Below are 25,890 nucleotides of genomic sequence, written 5' to 3' on the forward strand. Positions count from 1 at the left end.
TGATAAGTGTTAACCACTGCCTACCAGGAACACCTCGCTAGATCTGCCATTTTGGAGATGTAATAACCCAGTCATCTAGCCATCACAATATTGGCAGTTTTTATTTTGTTAATTGATAAAAATTTACTATTTACACTTCTATTTTTGAAAGCATTCTTACTTTGCAGCATTTTTTCCTACACCTTAAAACTTTTGCGCAGTACTACACTTTGGCTCAAATTGTTGAAAAATAAATTGTTGCTACGGTATGATAGAAAGGTGCCCGAACCCACAATGCTTCTTTGCTGTTTATAAGGATGTATTGTGAAAATAGTACAAAAACTCTGTGGTACAGACAAATGTGACAATTGTTTACAAGATACATTCAGTATGAGGCCTGTATTTACAAGATTACACTCTGTAAGCAATTGGGAATAAAATGCTTAAGGTCTACAACTTGTCGTTCAGTATTCTGTCCATGTCAGCTGCTCAGCACAGACATTAAGGTGCTCTCAGGAATGATCTCAATAATGACATTCAGTTTTACACCATGTCATTGGTTGCCAACTTTCCCCCTTCTATTATCCTGTATTCCTGGAAGGGAATTATAAAACGTCTTGCTATATTCTGTGCTCCAGCTGCTAAGTGCTGGAACAGTGTAACATTTATTTCCTTTTTATAACTAGAAAACTATGAAAAACTTTCTTGTACATTAAATGTAATATAAAACTTATATTTTATTGTTTTAAAGCAGTACACGTTTATTTAAACATTATGATCCACATTATGTCCTTGGTCCTAGGACTAGCTTTAAACTATTAAAGGGGCTGTCTGAGATAATTAAACATTTCAGACATGGAAGGGTCTTTTACTGAGTTTAGATCTACAGAAAGCTTTTGATTCCATCTCATGTGGCTACCTTTTTAAACATTTAAGAGGACATGGAATTTGGAAGCTCCTTTCTCTCTATTCTTCGATTTGTCTACTCTTTTCTGATGGTGCAAGTCCGTATCAGGGGATACGAGCCTAACATGTTAAACATTACGCGGGGCACAAGGCAGGGTTGTTCTTTGCCATTCCTGCTCAAGCCTAGGGTTTCAAATAGAAGGTCAGAAACAGAATTGTGCTTTATTCACAGACAACATTCTTTCATTTGTATCCTCTCCTTTTAAATCTCTCCCTAACTTATTTTTCCTCCTTGATCTGTTTGGTAGATCGTCAGACATTCAGGTGAATCACTCTAAATTACTTGCCTTAAACATTAATTTACTTGATCTGGTATTGAAGCTCTTAAAACTAAACTTTGATTTTCATTGGCAACTGACTAGCCACCTCTACTTGGTAGTGCATCTACCCAGAACATTTGACACTTTATTTAAGTTAATTATTATTAATTAATTAATTATTTTCCTCATATGGAGAAACAGGACCATATCCAGTGGTAATTCCACAACCTGTACTGGCTAGGCCGGCGTCACACCTGTATCATAGTCTGGTGGTAGTGGACTGTGACCCTTGTGCTGTGCATGCTTGTTGACGGTGGCAACGTGTTGTTTTAGCATGTGTGGTCACTTCCCCTTTTAGTCTGGTTTTCCTTCCCATTTTAGTGTGTACAGGGTTAAGGTGTGTGCAAGGTAGAGCTGGCTGTGGCCTCATGGCTCTTCTTATGTTGGAGTTGTGAACATGAGGTCAGTTGTTTGTCTGCCTTTGCTCCTCTCTGGATGTTTCACCTGTCCGTGAGGGCCTCCTTGTGGGACATCAAGGTCTTTTGCCATGTCTCCCTATGTTCTCCTTACCTGTTCCCTACCTTACCTGTTGTTATGTTTGGTGTGGGTTTGTTTTAGGGATTTGTTGTTATGTCTAGTTTGGTGTTCTATGTCTGGTATGTCTGGTATGTTTGGTGTATTGCCCGGCATGGTTGCTAGACATCCCTTTGTTTGTCTGTACCTCCAGTGAGGGGGTCCCAGGGGTTCCTCAGAGGGGGAACCACATGTTAGCAAGTAGTAGTTGTTCCACCCAGTCATTGTGGCAGGTAAGTGCTGTTGTTCAAGTGCTTGTCGTTTTGCACTTGGCTCTTACCTGCTGCTATGTGTTTTGCTTGCCTTCTGCTCCTTCCTAGTTGCTAGGCCTGTGTGAGACTCTCGTTCATCCATTTCATGGGTGAACCGTCGTCTCCTAGCCCTGACATTATTACCAGGGATCTGCTCCCTTACCCGGTATCCAGGCCTAGTTGCTTTCCCAAATTCCCTACATTGTAAGGTGGGGAGTTTTCCCCCACTCCCCACCGTGACAGCCGGATTCATGCGGTAAAATTACCTGGTTGCCTTAACTCATTTACCTATTTTAAATACTTCCCATCCCAGTTCATACTAGGGTTTTAAAGCATCTCTAGAGTAAGTTTTTACAGTTTATTTGGCAGAGAAAGCTTAATTAGATCTCCCAGAAACCTCTCTATGCCACTTGCCCATCTGGGAGTTTCCAATCTCACCAAATATTAGCATCCAACACAACTGGCCTCAGCTTTCTGTTGTATTCTCTTGTTGGTGTCTGTACTCACGGGTGACTATAAAGTCTCAGGGAGTAACCCCGGCCAGACTGGCCACCTCTTGTGGTGTAAATCTGGCGCTAGGTTTCTGATATTATCTCTTGTTCTCTCTAGTGCACTGTCTCAATTGGACAGGTTGGCATAGAGACATGCCTTAATTTGCTCACACAGTCCTCTATCAAACCTTTTTGGTAATCTGGCCTATCCCCAGGATTCAGTTGTGGAAATTTTCACTGGTGGCTCTCTAAGGGCTTAAAGAAGAACTCCTGCCCCCCAAAAAAGTATACCTCCCTTCTGCTTCTCACCTGTGTCATGTGACCAGCAATCAGACTCTCCAACTGACACAGCATCTTAGGTGTGTACAGGAAGTCAGTTTCTCTATGTATTCCTATGGGAGCCTCAATGTCAGTCTCATAGGAATGAATAAAGATGTAATGAAAGAAATCATCATAGAGACAACAGGGAGGTATGTGCTCCATAAAATGACCTTCAGTTTAATTTCAACATGCGTGTATATATGCCAACAAAAAGGAGTGAAAGTTTTTCACTGAAGTGAAGACCAGACATTCGGCCTTGAGTTTAGAACATTCTATTCTAAAGATTATGAAAAACAATGCAAGCATCAGCATAAAAATAATTAAGTAGAAGAATTAAAGAGAGGAAAAGCCCACTGTGAGGAGACAGAAACAAAATGGAGTATGTATGATTTCCTTCAGAATAGCATATCTACAGGATATCCCATAAATTTCTGATAACTGATAACCTATTGACCTCAACCCTGCCTGGACCTAAATCTGGTGAAAAGAGGTGGCTAGATATATGGAAACACCCATGCATTTTTAAAAACAACAAGAGAGGTTAGATAGACAGGCACTCAAGCAACTGGAATTTAAAGTAGTGTGATGTGGACAATCCTGGATGTGTTAAAATGTATAAATATACACCTTTATTTTATATCACAAATGGAGTAAGATAAGAAAATAAAAAAAATAAAAAATAGATGGTATATAAAAAAATATAAAATATATGAAAAATGTAATGTAAAAAATGTAAAAACAAAAAAGGACGGTGGTTAATTATGGTGTCAACAAAGATAAAAAATATAAAATATGTCAGTCCTGAGATGATACAAAGTGTCTTTAGTATATCCAAAAACATGCGATCTCCCCTTCTAATACTGAAGACGATCTCTGATTGTCCAGACGGGGAGTATCCGTTATTGCGGGATCAGCCAGAGGGAGAATTGAGGGAAAAATGAGCCCCTTCAGAATAATCCCTCCCAATTACACCTTTATGGTCATACAGTCTTCTTATTGATTAAATGCTGAGCTTTACAATAGAGTTGATTAGGTGATGGGGGTAGGCCCCTTTAGAGCTGTTTTCCCTCAATTCTCCCTCTGGCTGATCTGTACTAATGGATACTCCCCCTCTGGACAATCATCGATCGTCTTCAGTATTAAAAGGGGAGATCCCATGTTTTTGGATATACTAAAGACACTTTGTATCATCTCAGTACTGACTATCATATTTAATATTTTTTATCTTTATCTTTGTCGACACCATAATTAACCGCCTTCTTTTTTTGTTTTTACATTTTTTCCATTCAATTTTTCATATATTTTATATATTTTATATATACCATCTATTTTTTATGTTTTATTTTCTTATCTTACTCCATTTGTGATATAAAATAAAGGTGTATATTTATACATTTTAACACTTTCAAGATTGTCCACATCACACTACTTAAAATTCCAGTTGCTTGAGTGCCTGTCTATCAAACCTCTCTTGTTGTTTATACTTTATCGTCTTCTGGTTTGGGTGAACCAGTTAGACAGTTGCACCTCATCCAATACACTAGTCAGGTGAGCCACCTCAACAGCTTGTTACGTATTATTTACCCATGCACTTTTACCCTGTGACCCTGTTTCCTTAACCCACAGGAAGCTTTGCTGTTACCATAACTTGAGAGATGCAAAAACAGCATAGTTCACTGGGTTACACTGCCCTTTCACTTCTATTGGAATTATATAGACAGCTTTGCGCAGACTGCTCAGCTGTTTCCAGAGGTGGAATGGCCATAGACTGTAAAGGAAAATTTCTCAGTGGGCCAATGCCCAGGTGGCCAACCGAGCCCTGCTCACAGCCACTGACCAGGTACATAACAATCTGATGCTCTAAGCATTAAAAGTCTATTCCAAGACTCTAATACTGATGACCAATCCTCAAGATATGTCATCAGTATCTGATCAGTGGGTGTCAGGACATTTGCCGATCAGCTGTTTAAGAAGCCACTGGTGGCCTTCTCTGTGCTCCCCAAGCACAGCACTGTACATTTGAAGCTGATGTGCTTGGTATCACCCTCAGCCCCATTCACTTATATGGGGCTTAGCTCCACCTAGGTTAGGCTATGTGACCGATGAACGTGTCATCATTGGCCTAGGAATAGCCGAGAGAAGGCTGTGGTGCTACTGCGAGCGCCACTGCCTTTTCAAACAGCTGATTGGTTGTGGTCCCGGGTGTCAGACCCCCACCGATCAGATACTGGTCATCAGTATTAAACTCTCGGAAAACCCCTTTAATTAATGCTTCTGTGACCAACAGTCACCGGAGCCCTCCTTAACTCAACTGAATCACTATCCTCTGGATGGTGATATGGTTGAACACTGTGGTAATAGCAGCAGTATTCTGTGCAGCACTGTGGAGTTTATTTCTGCTGGGGTGGTATTTTGTGCCCCACTACAGTATTGCAGGGCCCACCTTCTTGTGTTGTCACAACATGGAACCACTTTTTGTTTTTTGTCCAAGGCCACTTTAAGTTTCCAGTCCACTCATGGCTGTTTCTGTAGTTCTGACCACCAGATCTAGGTGGGACAGGGTCAGAGGACAGGGTCACATTCTAAAAATTGGTGCTGGTTACAGAGGGTTCCTAAATCTATCTGACTTTTTGGCATATCTGTCTTATATGTCTGGCTCAGTGATTAGCACAGGTGCCTTGCAGTGCTGAATGGAGCTTTGTATGTTCTCCATCTTTTTGTGTGGGTTTCTTCCAGGTACTCCATACTGACAGGGAACTTAGACTGTGAGCTCCATTGGGGACAGAAAGCAGTGATAATATATGTAAAGTTATAAGACTATATGAGTAAAATGTGAGTAATAAAAAGACCGCTATAAGTGTACCTGTGATAATATTATTGCATAAATAAGTAATAGTATTATGTAGTACATGTGTATAGATAAAACATTTCTTTAGTGGACAGAGACATTCTCATCGTGTTTCTGCAGCCTATAGCTTGTCTTCAATAACACAATAAATGAACAGAGAAAAAGAACAGCAATCGTGTTACAACGTCTTTACCTCACTTTGTGTTAGACACTCACTCTGTGAGAGACAGCTGAACTGTGAACTTTGAAATCCAACCAGGGAGAGCTCAACTTAAAGGAATTATTCCATCTCACCGTTTCCAAAGCAAGGTGAGATTAAAGGGTTTGTCCCACGAAAAATATTCAACAGTTTTCAAACCAGCAACTGGATCTGAATTCTTTTGTAATTGCATGTAATTAAAAATGTTATATAGACACTCAGTTATCTGTATAGCGCCACCTGCTGTTTGTTGTTTTTTTTTATTTAATTTTCTTCTTTATTTTCAGTTTTACATTGAAGAAGCAGAAATAAGAATACATACATTTCCAAATCACAATAAGCCAGCTCATTAAATCTAGTAATAAAAGGCACATTCCCATGTGATTTTAAGGTACATAGGTATAATAAGTAAGAAAGAAAAATGACCATAAAACATAAGGGGATAGGGGGAAGGGTGGCACCTCTGATATATGGGCGCATCAAAAAAGTTGTCCCCCAGGCTCAAATAGAAGGCGAGTCAGTATTTTTTCTTGCCCAAATTCCAGGACAATACCACACTTGCCGGCATTAATTTCCATAGAGATGTATTAATGCCGAATTTAAGAAGAAAATGTTTAAATACCAGATCCATTATTCCGGATGATACCGGATGAGACGGATCCGGTATATCACCGAATCTGTCTAACAGATCCGGGGAAAAAAGCTATCTGTTTGTATAACGCTGTTGCCGGAACTGCCTGCCGATTCCAACAACGCTAGTGTGAAGGTACCCTTACTTTCCCAATACATTCCCGTACAGAGGGGGGACACACATCCAGCCAATGCAAAGATATTAATGATCTTGCGGCGGCTAATAACTGTGTAGTAATATCTTTTTTTGAGGGTGAATATAACTTGTTAGGTCTTGCAGAACTATCATATCTAACAAGATCTGAAAATCCGGGCATGTAAGTTTCCATATTACATCCTATACTGGGTCCTAAAAGGGGTGTATCACTGGGCAATTCCACCAAATATGTGATAGTGATCCCACATCGCCCCCACATCTCCAGCAGTGTGCCGAGTCAGATAACCCCATCCTATACAGGAACTCGGGAGTTCTGTACCATCTAGAGCAGGCATCCTCAAACTGCGGCCCTCCAGCTGTTGCAAAACTACAACTCCCAACATGCCCGAACAGCCTACACGTATCAGCCTACAGCAGGGCATTGTGGGAGTTTTAGTTTTACTACAGCTGGAGGGCCGCAGTTTGAGGATGCCTGATCTAGAGAGTAGCTTGTAGTGTTCTTCCTGAATGTGAATGCAAGATGAAAAGCCGTGAGATGATGCTAATATTCTTCTTGTCTTTTTATCAATTAACACCAAGCCTAATTCTTTCTCCCATTCCACCAAGAAGGGTGGATTAGCGTCTCTCCACTGACCCCCCAGTAGCGCATATAAAGCAGAGACCTTCCTGTGTTTCATAATTCGAGATGCTATGATTTTTTCAAAAGAGGTTAATGGTCATTGTAGTTCGTATTTCCTCAAGGCACTGCGGCAGACTATTTGGAAATGAGGTTGATATAGAAAGAAGGAAGGAGATTGTCTGAGAGGGGCAGGGAGAACTTCCAGGGGTGGGATCTTTTGTTCCTTCAAAAGTTCCCATAGTGTAATGGAGGTGAAAGAGTTCCACATTTCTGTTTGCAGTTTTTCTGAAACGTAAGCACATGCTCAGTTCCAGCTTTCAACTTCCACCAGTTGCAATAGAAAGGACACACCCCCTGAGAAAGGACACCTCTATTGAGCTGCCAGCTTGAAATAAATCTAGCAGAACAATTGGAGTAATGAATGGGGAGATCTCTGGATCCATGTGAGGTACAGGGCTGGTTCTAGCTTTTTTATAAAGAGGTTGTCATGTACTAGATTATGCATGATTTTCATTTTTTACATTATTTATGTAATAACCCGTTTAAGCACTGGCCCTAGGTGTCTGTGCTTATGGAAACAGCTGAGCTTGCCAGCAGATAGCACCTGTTATAGCGAAAAAATATAAATGTAGAGAAATAACAGAGAGAGAAGGGCAATATGTACAATATTTCTGTCTACATCTAATACACATCTGAAGCATGCATTTGCAAATATTATCTCATTAGGCATAACTTTCTATTAGAATATTTAATAAAAAGACCTTTGCATCTAACATCACAAGAAATGAAGACTCATTAATCATCAGTTAGACTTTGGTGGACTCTTGCTGGTGAAGATCCTCCTTCTCTTTGTTGTGTTACACCTTGATACTCAGGACACCCTAGAGCCCACAATCACATCTGATCCTAGTGGTAAAATCAAAAGACAACTAGCTGTGGTCTGTGCATTGAGTCTTCCATTTAGAATCTTATAAATTCACTAAACCTTGTGTTCTCCTTTAAGGCACATTTGCTTAAGACACAAAGAAGAGAATAGCATTTCTGAAGTCATCCTAAGTGAACGCGGCAGCCAGCTTAAAAAGCACATTTGGCATATGTGGGAAGATGGCAGATCTGTGGGTATTTCTGCCAAAATTATTATATAAGAATCTCTACATATGAAAATGTAACCATTCTCTACACTCCTAAAGTATATTAACATTTAAAGAGTTTTTTCCAGTCCTTTTACATTGTTGGCCTCTTTATAGGCTATCACCCTGAACCCCTGGGGCAAAGGTTTAAAAGTAATATCGGGAAGTATTACTTTACTGAGAGAGTAGTGGATGCATGGAATAGCCTTCCTGCAGAAGTGGTATCTGCAAATACAGTGGAGGAGTTTAAGCATGCATGGGATAGGCATAAGGCCATCCTTCATATAAGATAGGGCCAGGGGCTATTCATAATATTCAGTATATTGGGCAGACTAGATGGCCCAAATGGTTCTTATCTGCCGACACATTCTATGTTTCTATGCTCATCAGTAGTAGATCAGCATCGGAACATCTACTTGGTCCACTACTGTGTGTAGTGGAGGAAACTGATTACTATACTGTTGGTCACATTCATGCCATTGGAAGCAGAACAACTGACTGGTGTGGGTGCAGAGTGTTTGACCTCATCAATCAGATATTGATGGCCTAGCCTGAGGATTATTGTTGAGCGAATCAAAGTTAACGAATTGGACTTCAATCCAAATTTCAGGAAAAATTCTCTTCATCCCGAAGCTGAATTTTCTTGCGCTTTGTGGTAACAAAAACACATACTCACCTCATCCATTTTCATTCAATTTTCCATTTTCTTCTGTGATGACGTGAGCATGCCCAGCCAGCGTGATGAAATCAGCGTGCGTATGATTTGGCACGATTCTTCAATCAAGATAACTTTGCTCATCTCTATTGAGGATAATCCAATTAAACATATATTAAAGTCCATATTCTGTAAATATTTAATCTATGAGATAAGTTTTTACAGCAGTAGATTTGGTCTTCAATTTCCTATGATATGTACTGCCAATAATTCTATTTGTCTCCCTAAGGATTGCTGGCCCGTTCCTAAAGGCCCCCATACATATAAGTGTACTGTCAGCTGAAACCTCTGTGATCAATGGGTCCCACTAACAGTCTAGTGTGTGTGGAGCTCCCGACTCTCCACCAAAACGATGATGTCGGTGGAAGAGAAGGGCTGGGTGAAGTGAACATTTTTGCCTGATACTTTTGTATTCCTGGCCATAAATCACCACCAGAGGTTTCCTGAAGCAGCTTTCTTCCCTCTCCCAACTGAATATACATATCAGACTTTAGATATCTCTGTCCACAAGACAAAATGATACCGAGGGCCTACCATAAGTCTGCTCAAAGCATGCGCACATCCATGTTCAATTATATCCTAAACTAGCTGAAGGACCCGGCTTCGCTCGGGTATATTTAATCTATTTCATTTAATGTTTGTGTGTGTCCTCCTTAACACTGACCTCCTACAGTGCCCCGTCCCTTAAAATTGGACCTCCACAGCAGCACACCCCCTTAACATTGACCTTTACAGCAGCCTTCCCCTTTAACAGTGACTGTCACAGCATACCCCCTTAACAGTGGCCTTTACAGGATAGGGGGCATGTCCTTTTGAACAGCTCACTCTAAGACAGCAGCACTGTACTGTCTGAGTGTGAGCTGCAGGGAGAAAATCACCCTTCCATCTCTACAGCTGAAAGAAGTAGATTTTTACCTTCATTTTTCAATCCCTGTCAGCTGAGGAGTGGATAGGGTGTGGCCTAACCAGATTGGGGCGTGGATTAGCAGGACCTAGAAGTTGATTTTTAACAAAAAATTTTCAATCTCAGTTGGTGGAGGAGTGGGAGGGGGCGTGGCCTAGCCAGATCGGGGGCCGGTCCTTTTGGACAGCTCACTGTAAGACAGCAGCACTGTGCTGTCTGATTGTGAGCTGCAGGGAGAAAGTCACCCTCCCTCCCACCCCTGCAGCTGACAGAAGTTGATTTTTACCTTCATTTTTTCAATCCCCATTGGCTCAGGAGTAGGAGGGGGCATGGCCTAACCAGATCTGGGCGTGGCTTAAAGGGACCTAGAAGTTGATTTTTAACTTCATTTTTTCAATCTCGGTCTGGTGAGGAGTGAGAGAGGGCGTGGTCTAACCGGACAGGGGGTGTGTCCTTTTGGACAGCTCACTGTAAGACAGCAGCACTGTGCTGTCTGAGCGTGACCTGCAGGGAGAAAGTCACCCTCCCCCCCACCTCTGCAGCTGACAGAAGTTGATTTTTACCTTCATTTTTTCAATCCCCATTGTCTCAGGAGTGGGATGGGGCATGGCCTAACCAGATCTGGGCGTGGCTTAGTGGGACCTAGAAGTTGATTTTTAACTTCATTTTTTCAATCTCGGTCGGCTGAGGAGTGGGAGAGGGCGTGGCCTAACCGGACAGGGGGCATGTCCTTTTGAACAGCTCACTCTAAGACAGCAGCACATTGCTGTCTGAGTGTGACCTGCAGGGAGAAAGTCACCCTCCCTCCCACCCCTGCAGCTGACAGAAGTTGATTTTTGCATTCATTTTTTTAATCCCCGTTGGCTCAGGAGTGGGAGGGGGCGTGGCCTAAGTGCTATTAGGCCATGGCTTTACTGCAATAGCAATTATCCTTTTGATAGATTTCCTTTAAAGCTCACCTATAGCAGTGAAGATAAATGGCTGGGTTGTTATGGAAACCTGGAGTAAAACTGTGTATGTGGAGGCTGGAGGACTTGCAATCTTCTATTGGCTGATATGGGTCATGTGACCAAGCTTCTATTGGCTAATGCATTTTTTTGGGAATATCTGAGGAACGGTACGTCCTAGAGCAGGGATGGCCAACCTGAGGCTCTCCAGCTGTTGTAAGACTACAATTCCCACCATGCCCTGCTGTAGGCTGATAGCTGTAGGCAGTCTTTGCATGCTGGCAGTTGTAGTTTTGAAACAGCTGGCGAGCCGCAGGTTGGCCATCCCTGTCCTAGAGATCTGAGACCTGGTCTAAAACCTTCCTGGACACCTGATGTACCTGTGTGCCAAATTTTGTGATTGTAAATGTGACGGTGTGGATTCCTTTAGCGGACATACACACACACACACACACACACACATATACACACATACACTCAGCTTTATATATTAGAGTATGCTGTTATTATGCATTCATGTCTTATGACCTTTGATTATTTGGTACTCTGTTGGGCCATTAGAACTCATAAATAGTATTAATTGGGGAGTTGAAAGGGTTAATAAAAGGGGGAGCATTTTATGTACTTTCTTCAGTGTATTTGTATCCCCTAAAATACAGAGAGATGCATCTAGACTAAAGTATATAAAATATGTAAGAGTGATAAACCCCTACCAGAATTTGTAGTATGGGACATTAGAAGTACAGATGGATCAAACTAGCTTAGCCTTGATGACTCTTCAGACATTTGGAGAATTACCTTCATCTGATATTATAAATCTGTATGTTAATGTAGTCTATTAACAAGCACTAAAATATGTTTGAATAAACTAAATCCCTTTTATTGGGACATGAACCATTAAAGGGGTTGTTCTGGTCCTTGTCTTGTAGACTTCCGGGCGGACAGGGTCACATACATCACTACAGCCAATTACTCACATGTCCCCTAGTGGCACATGACCCAATAGTGATGACCCAACAGCCAGAGAGCTGGAATAGAGCAGCGGGTAGCAGGTGGGCATGATTTTCTTCAACTGATACAGCAGACTAGGGTTTATAGCTACAAAAGTTAAAAAAGCTGGAAATCCTGCTATGGTCCTTGTTCCATCTGTCGTTACTCAGAAAGGGTTTAATGTTCTTTTGTTGATGTAGCATGTAAATATATATTTTTAAGTGTTTGATTCACTGTCCTATTAATAGAAGCAGATTGTGCAGTTTATTGAATAGTACATCAAAGGGAACCCATCAGTACATTTATGCTGCCCTAACCAAGTCATGGAATGTTGACCCCATTTTACAAACAACTTAATCTGTAAGTCAGCAGTGTTTCAGAAAAAAAAAGACCTCTTATTTGTAATATCAGTATTTCATGCTGCCTGTGGGTAGGGCAACATGAATCTACTGATAGGTTGAATCTACTGCAGGTCACTTGTATGGGGCGAGCAGTTGTACAGTAATTGCACTGTATCGCCCCTACAAGGGAGACGGTGCAGGTACATATTCTAGAGGACCTAGTTCTCGCACAAGTGCCAAGACCCCTTCAAACATTGATCAGTGGGGGTGCCATCCTGAGGAAAGGTCATCAATATTATGCCAGTGCAAAATCCCTTTGATTACTATTGCACCCCAAGACTCAGATTGGATACAGGTCACTTAGTCTCCCTAGGTTTATAGTCGGTCTCCCACATTACTATACCGAGGTGAAGATGTAAGTCACATAGTTGTAACACTTTAGGAGGAATTTATAATTCCTCCCACACCAGTTTCCTGGCAAAAAAAAAGTTGCAAACCTCGTGTTTGGGAATTTTTAAATGCCATTGGACCTAAATCTAGGCACAAGTGGCATTTTGACGCCACCCTCACCATGTTCCTGAGAAGAAGGCATGGCAAGGGAGAGGTCATGGGCACGGTTGCCAAACAAACTTTTTTTGGGGAATGAATGTTGACTGTGAGCTGTAAAATGTTGATAATTATCACCAAAATAATCTAGCGAAGTACCATCAGTCTCACAAAAATCACAGACACATTTTTTTTAACAGACACAGGAAAAAAGTGACCATTTTTTACCGGATTGTCCAGAAGTTTCTGGACAGTTGGCAACCCTTGCATTAACCCAACAACAGCAAGGCTTGCACCTGGGTCATAAATTAAGTGTATCCCCTGGCAGCACAGGGGATGCATAGACTGGCGTAAAATGACAGTTTACGATAAATTCCCCCTTTGAATGTAAAATAAAGAAACTAATAATATGAGACCTACAGTATCCTGAAAAATACACAGAATTGTATTAGGCCTATAAAATTATTAAACACTTCATTGATGTACACGCTTATGTGGAATATCTCCTTTGTAAATGTAGCACTTTTTAAAGATGGTAACAGATGGAGATGTTTTCAGCACCAGTGGTGTGAATTATAATTTGCAGTTAATATATAAGATATGGCAGTCTTGTCAAAAAAATATACGGAATGAGCTACTAGAGCATTGAAAGTTGTACTCAAGGAGCATATCAAATTTATCAATACCATGAGCTCAACAATTACAAATAAGTGCACACAATGACAACTAAGGGCATTCTCTTCTGCGGGTAATAGACTTGTTCTGTAAGGCAGAAAGTGGTTTAATTAAATGACATGAAACGTGTGGTTTGATACTGTAGCTTAAATAATGAGCACAATCATTTATCATGATCAAGTTTGCAATTAAATAGAACTATGGAAATGCCTATATCTTATTAAAAGCAAACAATAAGATAGGTAGACAATAATTATAATGGCAAACAGAAAACATGGCTCATATCAAATATCTGGAACTTAGACACAGGCAAACTTAAATAGGTCAGCTGTTCTCATTTTGCGTAAAGTATAGGGCCTGTTCTATGCTTTGCGGAATGGACATAAGGATACAGAAGTCGGGAGGTTGAGATAATCTGCTCTACAATAGGTATTAATGATGCAATCCTGTGATGGCTGAGCAGCCTGACAGAAACGGGGAGGAGAGATGTAGTACTGCTCCCCTTTCCTTTCAGGATGCTCATCATTAGTATCTGTTGTAGAGCAGAGGTTGTGCATTATGCATGACATTTGCTGTCAGGCTGAGCAGCCTGGCAGCACATCTCATCACTGTTAAGTGACTTAAGCTCCACACTGGAGCACAAATGATAGCCCAACCAAGATAAACTGAATAGATGGAAAGGCATAACACTGGAGAATGCAGTGGTAGCCTTGCCGGTTATAGGGTTTATTCAAAGTATTTTAAATAATGCATACAACTTGAGACTTGATTAAATAATAAAAGCACTACCACTTACCTGTCCAGTCTGCTCCCATCCTGTACGGCTGCTCCTTCATTTCCCCGGGCTGCAGCCAGTGACTATTGCTGTGACTGCAGCTTTGATTTCCCATGTGCGCCCTCTACAGCCAATCACTAGCCTCAGCAGTCTTGGGCCTAGGGGTGCACCACCAATAAGGCCAGGTGAGGTGATTGCCTCAGGCGGCAAGACCTAGACCTAGAGACAAGTGGGGGCAGTGGCAGGACTGTGGGAATATCTCTCTATATTCAAATGTATCACACTATGCCTTAAACAGTAGGGCTGGAGGAGTTGGGCGCTGTTTTAATTTGTGCCTCGGGCAGCTGAAAGGCTAGGTGCACCCCTGCTTGTGCCATACACCAGTGTGGCCAGTGATTGGCTGCAGCGGTATATGGAATGTCACTGAATGTAGCCAAAAAATATATCACTGGCTGCATGCCAGGGAGAGCAAGGAGTGGCAGAGCTGCATTGGAGTGGGCTGGGAAGATGAGTGGAAGTACTTTCATTATGTTGTCAGGAGCCAGGCAGATTGCATTAATAAATGCAAAATAGTACAATAATAAAATAGCATAGACAACCCCTTGAAGTGTGTCTTAAGTTCTGTATAAACACACCTGTTGAGCCTTCCATTTTTAAGGTGCAGTCACTTGATTTTTGTAAAGGGGCATGATGCACTTGATAATGTAATTCTGTAGCACATGGATGGGCCTTTGTGCCATAAGGTGACAACATTTGCCCTATGGGAACTAGGAAATGCATGACTTTAACAATCAGATTAGAAAAAAAAAACGGTGTATAACACAAATGGTTTCAATCATCTCCATATTCAGTTGCTGAATAACATATAACATTTCTATGGTACTTTTTCCATGGTTTTACAGAATTGCTTCTGCTTCCCTGCATCCCCTGCAGCCAGCAGGAGGCTGCACACTGTTTTGCAAAATGAACCCAACAGTTAAACTATAGCCTACAGTAAATAGTGCTGGGGCAGCTGTCTCTGTAAAGACTTACAAAGAGAGTATGTTAGGAAGCTAAACAAAATGCTAAGTGCTCCTGTGCCTTTGAAAATCAAGAACACAAGTGACATTTTCGTTCTTGAAATTTAAAAAGCAGACAATGGTTGAAGGGTTGACTTTTCTTTTTGGTTGTTTCTTTAGCAGGAGCTGCTGGACTTTGATTGCTTATATTGTATTATACAATTTTGGAATTGCCAAACCAAAATCCTGTCCTTAATCCAATAAAATTGTTGTGGAAGGACTTAAAGTGAGCAGTTCTTGGGAGGAAACCCAACAACATAACAGAACTGAAGCTGTTTTGTACAGAGGAGAAGGATAAAGTTCCTCCAGGCTGATGTGCAGGACTAATCAACAATTAACGGAAATGTTTACTTGCAGTTATTGCAGTACAAACACTAGATACTGAAAGCAAAGATACACATACTTTTGCCACTCACGGAGGTGTAATTTAAAATCTTTTTATTGGATCATATAAATGACCAAGTCTAATAATGTTGACTCATTGGTTTGAATTGGTTATGTTTATCTACTTTTAGGACTTGTGTGAATATCTGAAATAGTTTTAGGTCAAACATATGCAGAAATATAGACCATTCTGAAGGATTCATAAACTTTCAAGCACCACTGTAGCCTTATAGAGACAAATAGCAGGTATGTATTGATTATATGTCATATATGATTGACATTATAAGATGAAGTGAAAGGAATTGCCTTATTTTAAACATAGTACAAAGTGAACTCTAATATAGTGAAACATCTTTGAGATGACCATCCTAAATTATATTGAGAGTAGTGGTGTCCACTTGAAAAAAGATGACTAGTACACTAAGTGTATGATGGAACTGAAACTCCATCTAAGAAAATCTGGTCTTCATAAAAGAGTGGCCTTCTCAAAGGGGTGGTGTTTTTTTTTGTTGTTGAGCATTACTGTGTCGTGCAAATTACATTAATTAAGTTCTATGTCAACTGTAAATGTACAGAACCAGATTAAACTGTTAGCCTTTTTAAACCTCTTGTCTTCTGAAAACTTGCTAGAACCTAAATGATTTGGCTACAGAGTTGCTTACGGTCATCATTCAAAATTTAGAAATACATCTCAAAAGACTTTGTTTTGATATGTGCTCATTAAAAGTAACCCAAAGGATTTCAGTGAGGTTTATGTTATTAAGGTTTTGTCTAGTTTGAGGCCCATGAGCTTAATTGCTAATTCTTTAGAAATGTGGCCAGGATTTGCCTTTTCGAGAAGCAGCCAGCATGCATTACATCAGAAAACTTCACCAGTAACTATGTCCTATTCAGCTTCATATACTGTATATGAAAGATTTATAGAAGGTTTTATAGAAACACATTTACACATTGCAGTTATGGTAGCAAAGCTGTTATGATCCACCTATAAACATCTCAACATAAACATGTAGCAGTATTCAGGACTTCCGCTTCCGGTATTCTAGATGCCAACACTTTAAACATGGAGCCTGCTCCGGGGAGAGCAGGCACCATAGCTGTCAGGTTTCTATTTTTTCACAGCAGACACCAAGGGCTAATTAAAAGCCTGCCAATCACAACTAAACAAAAATCTAAAAATTCACATTACTCCTCCCATTCCAAATAATAAAAATAAAAACAAACAATAAAAAACATAATTAGCACTGCCGTTTCTCAAATTAGCCAAACTATTAAAATAAAAAGCTTTCCATTGAAAAATAAAAAGCTGGGAGTAAAAATGGAAATATCAGTTTGTCCTTAGAGGGTTAAGGACAGCATATCTTAATGACTCTTCTGTTGGGCTATTATGCCAAATGGCACAACAAATATTGTATATATTATGACAGGGTATAGTGAAGTGCTATTTTTGCTTTGGCTGCATCATGAACAGGGTGGTCTTCTGCCACTTCCTACTGCCTCCAGCACCCATCAGCAAAGATTGATAGCCATTGTACAGTCACATCGATCTATCTATCTATATCTACCATATATCTATCATCTATCTATCTATAGGTCTACATATATATCAAATATATATCTATACACTCACCTAAAGAATTATTAGGAACACCATACTAATACGGTGTTGGACCCCCTTTTGCCTTCAGAACTGCCTTAATTCTACGTGGCATTGATTCAACAAGGTGCTGATAGCATTCTTTAGAAATGTTGGCCCATATTGATAGGATAGCATCTTGCAGTTGATGGAGATTTGAGGGCCGCACATCCAGGGCACGAAGCTCCCGTTCCACCACATCCCAAAGATGCTCTATTGGGTTGAGATCTGGTGACTGTGGGGGCCATTTTAGTACAGTGAACTCATTGTCATGTTCAAGAAACCATTTTTCCAGTCTTCAACAGTCCAATTTTGGTGAGCTCGTGCAAATTGTAGCCTCTTTTTCCTATTTGTAGTGGAGATGAGTGGTACCCGGTGGGGTCTTCTGCTGTTGTAGCGCCTCCGCCTCAAGGTTGTGCGTGTTGTGGCTTCACAAATGCTTTGCTGCATACCTCGGTTGTGTCGAGTGGTTATTTCAGTCAACGTTGCTCTTCTATCAGCTTGAATCAGTCGGCCCATTCTCCTCTGACCTCTAGCATCAACAAGGCATTTTCGCCCACAGGACTGCCGCATACTGGATGTTTTTCCCTTTTCACACCATTCTTTGTAAACCCTAGAAATGGTTGTGCGTGAAAATCCCAGTAACTAAGCATATTGTGAAATACTCAGACCGGCCCGTCTGGCACCAACAACCATGCCACGCTCAAAATTGCTTAAATCACCTTTCTTTACCAGTCTGACATTCAGTTTGCAGTTCAGGAGATTGTCTTGACCAGGACCACAACCCTACATGCATTGAAGCAACTGCCATGTGATTGGTTGACTAGATAATCACATTAATGAGAAATAGAACAGGTGTTCCTAATAATTCTTTAGGTGAGTGTATATCTACATATCTATTATCTATCTATCTATCTATCTATCTATCTATCATAGATAATTCTATCAATCAGTGATTGTGTGATTGTGCAGGTCTAAGTCAGTTTTCACTCATATACTCCAATTACTGTATACACAACATAAAACTCCAGTACCAAGTGAATCCTTAAGCAGTACCTGTTTATTCCTCATGCTGTGTGAACATAGCTAGCTTGAGGCTGGTGGTAATGCAATAGCTACATTGTTAGCATACCATTATTAGACACAGTTTGTGATGCTTAACATTTAGCTTCATCTTTTGGATGGATCTTATGGATTTTCCTGAATAGGCAGGCACTGCGTTATATATTTTTTGGGATTTTTTTTAAAGTTCTACAAAGCTAAGGGTCCATTTATATGGGCTGATACAGATAGTAGTTATCGAGAGTGAGCCATTCATTACCGATCATTGTCTGCACATTCAGTTACATTTACATGTAGCAGTCCTCTCTTCTATATTGGTATGAACGATCTCTGCTACGATCGTACATTGCTGTACCGTTTCATTGTTGGCAGTATATTCACACAAAAATGATTAGATCACCTGATAAATGACTGCTTTTTTTGGGGGGAGGGGGGGGTGATGTGTGGCACATTTGCACAGGGTACTTATCCTGGATGAACATTTGTGTGATAATTGGCCTAATTATCTGTCCATGTAATTGGACCCTAAACCATTGGTCGCAGGCTGTAAAAAATTCAGATTCAGTGATATTACCCTGCAGATGTACTGTAAAGGGCTACCTGGACATGGGCTTTTGGTATAGCAACATCTAAGATGTATTTCACTACAGTCTCAGTACTTTCCTTATCAACCTTCATATCCTATTTGTATAACTGTGTCCGGCTTAGCAGTTGGCAGTGACATAATAACCTGTAGCTAATCAGATAGCTAGTGATATTCTTTGAAGTAGGACATAAGCTGATGGTGTGGGAGGCAGGGACTGTCCACTTGTGTGATTTGTTTAACTGATAATGAGGACAGAATTAGATTTGGCAGGGCAGTGCTGCAAATGAAAATGGAAGCCCCAAAAGATCATAGATATCAACACTAATAGTCCAGGGAGGATACCTTTCATCTTATCTATCAGGATGGTGGAATCAACATTCCAAATTACAAATTACCTGGTCTCCATAGGATTAGATACTGATAACATCTTAACCAGGCAAATATACAGGTTGAATGTGCTAAAAACAATGATAGCCTAGAATGGAATGTTGTCCGATCTTTAATGGAGTTGTTCAGGTCTTTGAAAGAAATGGTCTATTCATAGGATAGGCAAACGATATTTCAATCATCGATAATCATTATCGCTAGGCATCCGAATCTCAGCACCCCCTGCAGGTCTGCTGTATGTAACATAGTAACATAGTATATAAGGCCGAAAAAAGACATTTGTCCATCCAGTTCGGCCTGTCATCCTGCAAGTTGATCCAGAGGAAGGCAAAAAAAAATATCCTGTGAGGTAGAAGCCAATTTTCCACACTTAAGGGGAAAAAAATCCTTCCCGACTCCAATCAGGCAATCAGAATAACTCCCTGGATCGACGACCCCTCTCTAGTAGCTATATCCTGTAATATTATTACACTCCAGAAATACATCCAGGCCCCTCTTGAATTCCTTTATCGTGCTCACCATCATCACCTCCTCAGGCACAGAGTTCCATAGTCTCACTGCTCTTACCGTAAAGAATCCTCTTCTATGTTTGTGTACAAACCTTCTTTCCTCCAGACGCAGAGGATGTCCCCTCGTCACAGTCACAGTCATGGGGATAAATAGATGATGGGATAGATCTCTGTACTGACCCCTGATATACAGACGTGGACAAAATTGTTGGTACCCTTTGGTCAATGAAAGAAAAAGTCACAATGGTCACAGAAATAACTTTAATCTGACAAAAGTAATAATAAATTAAAATTCTATAAATGTTAACCAATGAAAGTCAGACATTGTTTTTCAACCATGCTTCAACAGAATTATGTAAAAAAATAAACTCATGAAACAGGCATGGACAAAAATGATGGTACCCCTAGAAAACACAGAACATAATGTGACCAAAGGGACATGTTAATTCAAGGTGTGTCCACTAATTAGCATCACAGGTGTCTACAACCTTGTAATCAGCCATTGGGCCTATATATATGGCTCCAGGTAATCACTGTGTTGTTTGGTGATATGGTGTGTACCACACTCGACATGGACCAGAGGAAGCAAAGGAAAGAGCTGTCTCAAGAGATCAGAAAGAAAATTATAGACAAGCATGTTAAAGGTAAAGGCTATAAGACCATCTCCAAGCAACTAGATGTTCCTGTGAGTACAGTTGCACATATTATTCATAAGTTTAAGATCCATGGGACTGTAGCCAACCTCCCTGGACGTGGCCGCAGGAGGAAAATTGATGACAAATCTAAGAGACGGATAATCCGAATGGTAACAAAAGAGCCTAGAAAGACTTCTAAAGAGATTCAAGGTGAACTTCATGCTCAAGGAACATCAGTGTCAGATCGCACCATCCGTCGTTGTTTGAGCCAAAGTGGACTACATGGGAGACGACCAAGGAGGACACCATTGTTGAAAACGAATCATAAAAAAGCAAGACTGGAATATGCCAAACTACATGTTGACAAGCCACAAAGCTTCTGGGAGAATGTCCTGTGGACAGATGAGACAAAAATCGAAGTTTTTGCCAAGGCACATCAGCTGTATGTTCACAGACGAAAAAATGAAGCATATCAAGAAAAGAACACTGTCCCTACTGTGAAACATGGAGGAGGCTCTGTTATGTTCTGGGGCTGCTTTGCTGCGTCTGGCACAGGGTGTCTTGAATCTGTGCAGGGTACAATGAAATCTCAAGACTATCAAGGAATTCTAGAGAGAAATGTACTAGCCAGTGTCAGAAAGCTTGGTCTCAGTCGCAGGTCATGGGTCTTGCAACAGGACAATGACCCAAAACACACCGCTAAAAACACCCAAGAATGGCTAAGAGGAAAAAATTGGACTATTCTAAAGTGGCCTTCTATGAGCCCTGACCTCAATCCTATTGAGCATCTTTGGAAGGAGCTGAAACATGCAGTCTGGAAAAGGCACCCTTCAAACCGGACACAACTGGAGCAGTTTGCTCATGAGGAGTGGGCCAAAATACCTGCTGAGAGGTGCAGATGTCTCATTGACAGTTACAGGAAGCGTTTGATTGCAGTGATTGCCTCAAAAGGTTGCGCAACAAAATATTAAGTTAGGGGTACCATCATTTTTGTCCATGCCTGTTTCATGAGTTTATTTTTTTTACATAATTCTGTTGAAGCATGGTTGAAAAACAATGTCTGACTTTCATTGGTTAACATTTATAGAATTTTAATTTATTATTACTTTTGTCAGATTAAAGTTATTTCTGTGACCATTGTGACTTTTTCTTTCATTGACCAAAGGGTACCAACAATTTTGTCCACGTCTGTATTTATACATAGTAATTAGATCTCCCCTCAGTCGTCTTTTTTCTACAGTGAATAACTCTAATTTTGATAATCTTTCAGGGTACTGTAGTCCCCCCCATTCCAGTTATCACTTTAGTTGCCCTCCTCTGAACCCTCTTCAGCTCTGCTATGTCTGCCTTGTTCACAGGAGCACAGAACTGTACACAGTACTCCATGTGTGGTCTGACTAGTGATTTGTAAAGTGGCAGGACTATGTTCTCATCACGGGCATTTATGCCCCTTTTTCTGCAACCCATTATCTTATTGGCCTTGGCAGCCGCTGCCTGACACTGGTTTTTACAGCTTACTTTGCTGTTCACTAAAATTCCTAGGTCCTTTCCCATATCAGTGTTACCCAGTGTTTTACCATTTAGTATGTACGGGTGACTTGCATTATTCCTTCCCATGTGCATAACCTTACATTTGTCAGTGTTAAACTTAATCTGACACATCTCTGCCCAAGCCTTCAATCTATCCAGATCCCTCTGTAGTAGTATACTGTCCTCTTCAGTGTTAATTACTTTACACAGTTTAGTGTCAACTGCGAAAAATTGATACTTTACTATGCAAACCTTCTACAAGATCATTAATAAATATATTGAACAGAAAAAGGCCCAATACTGACCCCTGAGGTACCCCACTAGTGACAGTGACCCAATCTGAGTGTGTACCATTAACCGCCTCCGGACCGCCGAACGGAGGGACGCGTCCTGGAGGCGGTCGATTCATTCCTCCTGGACGCATATACGCGTCCTCTCGCGAGACGCGAGATTTCCTTTGAACTCAAGCACACAAGGGGTGCGCGTTCACAGGATCGGAAGGTAAGCGAGTGGATCTCCAGCCTGTCAGCGGCGATCGTTCGCTGGCAGGCTGGAGATACGATTTTTTTTAACCCCTAACAGGTATATTAGACGCTGTTTTGATAACAGCGTCTAATATACCTGCTACCTGGTCCTCTGGTGGTCCCTTTTGTTTGGATCGACCACCAGAGGACACAAGTAGCTGTGTAAAGTAGCACCAAACACCACTACACTACACTACACCCCCCCGTCACTTATTAACCCCTTATTAACCCCTGATCACCCCTGATCACCCCCCTGTCATTGATCACCCCCCTGTAAAGCTCCATTCAGACGTCCGTATGATTTTTACGGATCCACGGATACATGGATCGGATCCGCAAAACACATACGGACGTCTGAATGGAGCCTTACAGGGGGGTGATCAATGACAGGGGGGTGATCACCTCATATACGCTCCCTGATCACCCCCCTGTCATTGATCACCCCCCTGTCATTGATCACCCCCCTGTAAGGCTCCATTCAGACGTCCGTATGATTTTTACGGATCCACGGATACATGGATCGGATCCGCAAAACACATACGGACGTCTGAATGGAGCCTCACAGGGGGGTGATCAATGACAGGGGGGTGATCACCTCATATACACTCACTGATCACCCCCTGTCATTGATTACCCCCTTGTCATTGATCACCCCCCCTGTAAGGCTCCATTCAGACGTCCGTATGATTTTTACGGATCCACGGATACATGGATCGGATCCGCAAAACACATACGGATATCTGAATGGAGCCTTACAGGGGGGTGATCAATGAAAGGGGGGTGATCACCCAAATAGACTCCCTGATCACCCCCCTGTCATTGATCACCCCCCTGTAAGGCTCCATTCAGACGTCCGTATGATTTTTACGGATCCACGGATACATGGATCGGATCCGCAAAACACATACGGACGTCTGAATGGAGCCTTACAGGGGGGTGATTAAGGACAGGGGGGTGATCACCCATATAGACTACCTGATCACCCCCCTGTCATTGATCACCCCCCTGTCATTGATCACCCCTCTGTAAGGCTCCATTCAGACGTCCGTATGATTTTTACGGATCCACGGATACATGGATCGGATCCGCAAAACACATACGGACGTCTGAATGGAGCCTTACAGGGGGGTGATCAATGACAGGGGGGTGATCACCCATATAGACTCCCTGATCACCCCCCTGTCATTGATCACCCCCCTGTAAGGCTCCATTCAGACGTCCATATGATTTTTACGGATCCACGGATACATGGATCGGATCCGCAAAACACATACGGACGTCTGAATGGAGCCTTACAGGGGGGTGATCAATGACAGGGGGGTGATCACCCATATAGACTCCCTGATCACCCCCCTGTCATTGATTACCCCCCTGTAAGGCTCCATTCAGACATTTTTTTGGCCCAAGTTAGCGGAATTTTTTTATTTTATTTTTTTCCTTACAAAGTCTCATATTCCACTAACTTGTGTCAAAAAATAAAATCTCACATGAACTCACCATACCCTTCACGGAATCCAAATGCGTAAAATTTTTTAGACATTTATATTCCAGACTTCTTCTCACACTTTAGGGCCCCTAAAATGCCAGGGCAGTATAAATACCCCACATGTGACCCCATTTCGGAAAGAAGACACCCCAAGGTATTCCGTGAAGGGCATATTGAGTCCATGAAAGATTGACATTTTTGTCCCAAGTTAGCGGAAAGGGAGACTTTGTGAGAAAATACAAAAAAAAATCAATTTCCGCTAACTTGTGCCAAAAAAATAAATTCTATGAACTCGCCATGCCCCTCATTGAATACCTTGGGGTGTCTTCTTTCCAAAATGGGGTCACATGTGGGGTATTTATACTGCCCTGGCATTTTAGGGGCCCAAAAGCGTGAGAAGAAGTCTGGGATCCAAATGTCTAAAAATGCCCCCCTAAAAGGAATTTGGGCCGCTTTGCGCATCTAGGCTGCAAAAAAGTGTCACACATGTGGTATCGCCGTACTCAGGAGAAGTTGGGACTGTGTTTTGGGGTGTCATTTTGCATATACCCATGCTGGGTGAGAGAAATATCTTGGTCAAATGCCAACTTTGTATAAGAAAATGGGAAAAGTTGTCTTTTGCCAAGATATTTCTCTCACCCAGCATGGGTATATGTAAAATGACACTCCAAAGCACATTTACCAACTTCTCCTGAGTACGGCGATACCACATGTGTGACACTTTTTTGCCGCCTAGGTGGGCAAAGGGGCACACATTCCAAAGAGCACCTTTTGGATTTCACCGGTGATTTTTTTCTGATTTTGATTGCAAACTACTTCTCACACATATGGGCCCCTAAAATGCCAGGGCAGTATAACTACCCCACAAGTGACCCCATTTTGGAAAGAAGACACCCCAAGGTATTCCGTGAGGGGCATGGCGAGTTTCTAGAATTTTTTATTTTTGTCACAATGTAGTGGAATATGAGACTTTGTAAGAAAAAAATAAAATAAAAAATAAATCATCATTTTCCGCTAACTTATGACAAAAAATAAAAAGTTCTATGAACTCACTATGCCCATCAGTGAATACCTTAGGGTGTCTACTTTCCGAAATGGGGTCATTTGTGGGGTGTTTGTACTGTCTGGGCATTGTAGAACTTCAGGAAACATGACAGGGAAAGTCAGAGCTGTTTCAAAAAGCGGAAATTCAAATTTTTGTACCATAGTTTGTAAACGCTATAACTTTTACCCAAACCCTTTTTTTTACCCAAACATTTTTTTTTATCAAAGACATGTAGAACAATAAATTTTGCAAAAAATGTATATATGGATGTCGTTTTTTTTGCAAAATTTTAGAACTGAAAGTGAAAAATGTCATTTTTTTGCAAAAAAATAGTTAAATTTCGATTAATAACTAAAAAGTAAAAATGTTAGCAGCAATGAAATACCACCAAATGAAAGCTCTATTAGTGAGAAGAAAAGGAGGTATAATTCATTTGGGTGGTAAGTTGCATGACCGAGCAATAAACGGTGAAAGTAGTGTAGTGCAGAAGTGTAAAAAGTGGTCTGGTCATTAAGGGGGTTTAAGCTAGCAGGGCTGAAGTGGTTAATAACCACCCTCTGTTTTCTATCACTGAGCCAGTTACTTACCCACATACAGACGTTTTCTTCCAGTCCAAGCATTCTCATTTTATATACTAAACTTTTATGTGGTGCGGTGTCAAATGCTTTGGAGAAGTCCAGATATACGACATCCATTGATTCGCTGCTGTAAAGTCTAGAACTTACCTCCTC

Source organism: Bufo gargarizans, chromosome 4, assembly GCF_014858855.1.
Source record: "Bufo gargarizans isolate SCDJY-AF-19 chromosome 4, ASM1485885v1, whole genome shotgun sequence".
Lineage (NCBI taxonomy): Eukaryota > Metazoa > Chordata > Amphibia > Anura > Bufonidae > Bufo > Bufo gargarizans.